The sequence below is a fragment of the Octopus sinensis genome, linkage group LG28 (genome assembly GCF_006345805.1).
Source record: "Octopus sinensis linkage group LG28, ASM634580v1, whole genome shotgun sequence".
Lineage (NCBI taxonomy): Eukaryota > Metazoa > Mollusca > Cephalopoda > Octopoda > Octopodidae > Octopus > Octopus sinensis.
In genome coordinates, this window is record NC_043024.1 from 163437 (window position 1) to 170228 (window position 6792).

The 6792-nt window shown below is 34.4% G+C and overlaps 1 long non-coding RNA gene across 1 annotated transcript; it reads right to left on the reverse strand.

The window, feature by feature from the left end:
• Positions 1-886, reverse strand: LOC118768362. Its single transcript, XR_005004184.1, has 2 exons — positions 571-886; positions 1-461 (listed from the first exon to the last, which is right to left on the reverse strand). It is a non-coding gene; the product is annotated as an uncharacterized LOC118768362 (long non-coding RNA).
• Between the last annotated feature and the right edge of the window lie 5906 nt (positions 887-6792).

The window sequence follows — 6792 nt, forward strand, 5'->3', positions numbered from 1 at the left end:
TTAAACATTTAAATTTTTAGAAATTTTTTATTTCTCATTTGTATCTTTTTCATTATTACTTGTTCTTTTCCAACAATCCATTTCATTCTATTTTTTTTCATTTAGCATATCTTCTCCATCACCATTATTATTATTTTTGTTATCATCAATCATCTCGTTCTATACATTATAATATGTATTTTTATTATCACAAACAATACAATAGCAATCACTCTTGTCATTATACTAATATTCGTTATTAATAGAGCAATTAGAATGTATTGATTTTGGCATGTGGCCAAACTTATTGAAACAGGATACAACTGATTAGATCTATAATACAATATATTACTGATGGTTATTTAATCAGTACCCTGCTAACAAAAGAAAGAAAAAAGCATATTTGATCTCAGCTGGATTATAATATTTTATATGCTATACTGAGTTCTAATGAAGACACAATGTCACAAATTTTGTGGGTTCTGAGAAAGTTACAATGTCACAAATATTGTAGATTCTAACGAATCACAACATTACAAATTTTGTGGGTTCTGACATAGACATAGCATTACAAATTTTGCAGGTTCAAACTTATCACAACATAGACAGAACATCACAAATCTTGTGATTTCTAATGTTGTTACTTCACAAATCTTGTGGGTTCTAATGTTGTTATGTCACAAATCTTGTGGGTTCTGACAGACACAGCATCACAAATGTTGTACATTCTAACATATCACATCACAACATAAACAAAATGTCACAAATTGGGTTCTTAAATAGAAACAATGTCACAAATTTCGTGGGTTGTAATATAGTCACAATGTCACAAAATTTGTGATTTCTAACATAAGCATATCACAAGATATGTGGGTTCTAACAAACACATCACAAATTTTGTGGGTTCTAATAGTCACATAATAGATTTTGTGGGTTGTAACACAGATGCAATATCACAAATTTTGTGGGTTCTAATAGTCACATCACAGATTTTGTGGGTTGTAATATAGATGCAATATGACAGATTTTGTGGGTTGTAACATAAATACAATTCACAAATGTTATGGGCCCTAACATAATCACAATGTTCCAAATTTTGTCGGTTCTAGAGACACAATGTCATAAATATTGTTGTTGGGGTATAACCAATTTAACTGATGCCAGCACTTCACTGATAGCGACTTAGTTTAACTACCCTGGAAGAATGAAAGACAAAGCTGATGTTGGTGGGATATGAACTCAGAATGTCAAGGGTCACAACTAAATACCACAAAGCATTTTATCTGTCACTCTATCGATTCTACCAGTCCACCAAGCAACTATTGAGGTGTAATGTAATTACAGTGGAGGTGCATGGCTTAGTGGTTAAGGTGTTGGACTCTTGGTTGTAAGATTGTGGTTTCGATTCCAGGATCAAGTGATGCATTGTGTTCTTGAACAAAACATTTCATTTCATGTTGCAACAGTCCATTTGACTGGTAAAAATGAGTAATGCATGATGGGACAGCATCCTGCCCAAGGAGGAATATATATATATATATATATATATATCCGAGAGATGGCAGGAAACTGGCCCTATGCTCCTTGTCCACATTGCACTGAACTTACAGAGTAATGTGGTCTAACCATACACACACACACACACACACACACTCCCCCCTTTCTGGGGTTGATTAAGTAAGTAGCAGTGGTAAATGTTATTAAAATACTTTTATTATAAATGATATTATGACCAGTGATGTTGTTGCCGTTGCTGTGCCAGAACAATGGCAACATAGCCATACATGTTTACTCCATAAGGGATTTTAAGAGTATGTGTGTGTGTGTATGTACACCAGTTGAGCACTGGGGGTCATTGTAATTGATTAGTCCCTTCCCACAAAATTTCAGGCCTTGTGACTATAGAAAAAAGGATTGTTATTACTGTTGTTGTTGTATGTATGTATGTATGTATGTATGTATGTATATACATACATACAACAACAACAGTAATAACAATCCTTTCTTCTATAGTCACAAGGCCTGAAATTTTGTGGGAAGGGACTAATCAATTACAATGCCCCCCAGTGCTCAACTGGTACTTACTTTATCGACCCTGAAGGAATGAAAGGCAAAGTCAACCTTGGTGGAATTTAAACTCTGAACGTAAAGATGAATGAAATGCTGGAAAAAATTTTGCCCAGAGTGCCAGTTTGCCACCATAATAATGATAACAACAACAATTGTAAATGAATGCCCTAGACTTGTCCCCAAATATTATAAGTTGTGGTGACACAATGAGGTAGCAAAAATGCAATACTGAAAACTATGAAAAAAGTGGGTTCTTGAGAGCAGCAAGACATGGTATGAGCGCAAACCGCAGTGAATGGTGGAGTCAGAGACCCACAAAATCCTGTGGGATTTCGCAATCTAAACAGATCAGGTGTTAGAACTTAATGGTGGTGGACAAGGTGTATCACATGTGCTATATAATTGATGTGTGGCCCTCTGACCCACAAACAGTCAAGAAGGAAGGCAAGAAAATAGACATATACAATCCTCTTAATTATAAAATAGCCCACCTATGGAAAATGAAGAAGGTAAAGATAGTGCCAATTATTGTTGGGTCCTTGGGGACAGTATCAGAAGACATAAAGAGGAATATAAAGGAAATCAGTATAAAGTGCCCGGTAGAACTGTTTCAAAAGGGTTGCCTCCTTGACATGGCCAGAATAGCCAGGGAAGCATTAGATTAGCTGAAAAGAACAGATGGCATGGTACTGTAAGCTGCAGGTAGCAAACCCACTACACATGCGAGACTCCAGGAGATCTGACAAAACCCGAGTTAAAGAGAAAAGTGATAATAATAATATTTTAAAAGGATTGATGTAACTCTTCACAAAGGTAAATAGACAAAACAAAGAGTACGATGCGATTGCAAGAGAAGTTTTTATTGGTTGAAGGATATTTCGACAGCTTGCTTGTCTTTGTTGAGTTCTTTTCACTTTGAACTCGACAAAGACAGGCAAACTGTTGGAATATTGTTCAACCAATAAGATATCTATAAAAATCGCATCGTGCTCTTCGTATTTTTTAATCGGCTTTTGGCTAAGATCAAAGTGTAGAATAATAATAATACCTATGGCAATAATAATAATAATAACAATAATAATAATCTCAAACACAAGTACACAGCCAACATTGCCAGAATTTGAACTCAGAAAGCAAAGGGACATATCGAAATGCTGCAAAGCATGTTTTGCACCATTCTACTGATTTGGTTTTCTGTCAATTCTTCATAATATCAATTATGGTTTTAAATTTTGGCATAAGGCCAGGAATTTAAGGTGGGGGTTAAGTTGGTTACACCGACCCCAGTGCATAACTGGTACTTATTTTATTGACCCTGAAAGGATTAAAGGTAAAGTTGACCTCGGGAGAAATTGAATTCAGAACATAAAACTGGAAGAAATGCTGCTAAGCATTTTGTTCCAATTTTGGCAAAAGGCCCGAAATTTTTATGGGGGGTGGGGATTAATCAATATCATTGAACCCAGTACTTGATTGGTCCTTTTTTTTTTTTTTATTAATCCTGAAAGGTCACTACCTTTGTTATAATAATAATAATAATGGTTTCAAATTTTGGCACAAGGCCAGCAGTTCCATAAGAGGGGTTTGGTCAATTACATCAACACCAGTATTTAACTGGTACTTATTTTATCGACCCTGAAAGGACGAAAAGGCAAAGTTGACTTTGGTGCAATTTGAACTCAGAACGTAAAGACAAATGAAATACTGCTAAGCATTTTGTCTGGTGTGCTAATGATTCTGCCAGCTTGCTGCCTTAATAATAATGATAATAATAATCCTTCCTACAATAGGTACAATGCCTGAAATTTTGGGAGAAGGACCAGTCAATTAGATTGACCTCAGTATGTAACTGGTACTTAATTTATCAACTCCGAAAGGATGAAAGGCAAAGTCAACCTCGGCGAAATTTGGATTCAGAACATCAAGGCAGATGAAATGCTGATAGGCATTTCGCCTGGCATGCTAACAATTCTGTGAGCTCACTGCCTTAATAATAATAACAATAATAATAATAATATTTCAAGATTGAAGTTACTCTCTCCAAAGGTAAAGAAACAAGAAAACAGTCACACTGTTCATTTGTTTCATTTTCATTTTAATAAACAGTCAAACAGCTGAACTCTTCTTGTTTTTTTAAATAATCTCTAACATATGCACAAGGCTACAAATTTGGATTTAGAGCAGATTAAATTGAAAGCAGCACATAGTTGATATTTTATTGACCCTGGTAACAGGCAGCACAACCAGAATTTGAACTCTGTGTGTACATGTATATAAAAATATAAATATATACATAAATATATGCATACACAAATGTGCATGTGTGTATATGTATGTACGTATGTGTGTGTGTATATACACACACACACACACACATATATATATACATATATTTGTGCATGTGCAGGCATATATGTATGTATATATATATATTTATATATAGGTTTCTTTCAGTTTCCGTCTACCAAGTTCCAAATTCCTTTGCAAGGCTTTGCACTGCCTGGGGTTATATTACAGTAGAAAACACTCAAGGCGCAGTGAAGTGAAACTGAACCTAAAGTCATGTTGTTGGGAAGCAAACTTCTAAACCATGCAGCCATGCCTGAGCCTAGCCTGTCTTTTATATAGCTAACTCCATTCTTTGATGTTATCATGTTATACTCTACAGATGTTTTTCAGATGACCACCATTTGTGCAAATGCTTCATGTGGCAAATGCCTGGATGACACATCCGAACTGACATAAAAAAGCTTATGTGCTGCTGCCACATAAAAAGCCCCCTGTACACTCAGTGAAGTGGTTGGTCTTAGGAAGGGCATCCAGTCATAGAAACCATGTCAAAACAGACAACTGCAGCCTAGTGCAGCTCTCTGGCTTGTGAGCTACTGTAGAAACCGTCCAACCTATGCCTGCATTGAAAATGGATGTTAAATCATGATGATGATGATGATATATGTATATGTGTATATATATATTCACAATTATATATATATATTAAGTTTGATATTAATAAGACACTGGCTACTATTCTGTTTTAATCTATGCAATTTTACTCGCAAGTCACATGTCCATCCAAGGAATATGGAAGAAAGCGCTTACCAAAGGTGCTGCAGACTGGGATTGCAATGCAATCCATTTGATTATAAATGTAATATTTTACCTACATTTTACTACCAACTAGGTTTCATATTTGATATAGAATGAAAGCTTCTATCATTGGGATAATTTAGGGTTTTCTGAAGGGTGCTATTTGTAAGGATTAGGGATAGAGTTGGGTAGAATACAGGTTTGATATTGTACAGAGGTTGTTATCACAATTTATTGGTATAATAATAATAATAATAATAACAACAACAATAATAACAATTATATTATTATTATTATTATTATTATTATTAGTGTTGTAATTATGAAAAGATAATTTTTCTTGTATTTTTTCTGACATCATTATATTTTGTACAATGGTAACATTTTTTTGTTCTTTTTTTTTTACTGCTTCTAAATATTAAAAAAAAACACAAAAATAATGAAGTATCAAAAAATCAAGAAATTTAAACAAAAAAGCCCCCCATCAAACATAGAATTCTCGGCACTGTTCATCATCCCGTTCTTTGATGCCAAGCTCTCCATTGAGCAGAGTCTCTGTGGTTTCAACACTGTCTATCAGGTTATGTTGATCTGAGAAAGAGTCCCGGTGTCGCGGAAGCAAGAACGTGACACGTGTCTTCCGTCGACACTGCAATACAATGTATATGATACAGCCAAGCACAACGATGACTCCCAGGGTGACCACAATGGCTATTTTAATGTTGTACAGCAGCTTCTTATTGCCATAAATGAAATGGTGTGAGTGTAAACGCTCATGGTGATGGAAATTGTTTGACCTGAATATCTGCGATGCTAAAGATATTTCGTTGCTGTGATCCATGGCGGTGGTGAGAAATCTATTTTGGGATTCCAGTTTGAATATTTTGATGTTGTTACTGATGAGTAAATTACATATATACATCTATGTTATGGATGTGTGTGTAGAAAGAGAGAGTGTGTGTAGGCATGGTGGGTATTCACAAAGAGAAAGAGAGAGATAAAGAGAAAGACAAAGAAATTGTATGTGTGACTAAATAGTCAATCTTTTAAAGTAGAGAAAAGAAAGTTTATGAAAATCAATATTTGTCATGTAAGCTAAAATAGAGAACAGAAAAAATCCACAAAGCTAATAAGAAAACTTTTTAGAGAAACTAGTTTAATGTTATATATGTGTGTGTGTATTATATATATTTATGTGTGTGTGTGTGTGTATAAATTATAATGGTATACTATATATATGATGATGATGATATATATATATATATTTTGTGCTGAGACGACAGTCATACAAAATTCGTAGATTAATGGAATCTTAGTCTGCTTTGCTTTTGTGTTTTTTTCTTCTTTTTCTTTAAGTTGTTTTCTTTAATTTCCAAGTGAATTTTTTCTTCTTTACAGGTTTGTATGAATATAGACAGACAAATGAATGAATCTGTCTGTAAAAGTTAGGCAAATCTAGGCAGAAGTAAAATGAATCAGAAATAGAAATTGTGCGGAGATGGGAGAAAGGTAAACAAGATTAGGGAGAGAGAGAAATGGTAAAAGTGTGATTGGAGTAACAAGTTAAGCAGAAGTAAGATTGATAGATGTCAGGTAAGTAGACTTTAACCCTTTAACATTCAGAGTATCCTGTCAAATGTAACGTTTATTTATTAA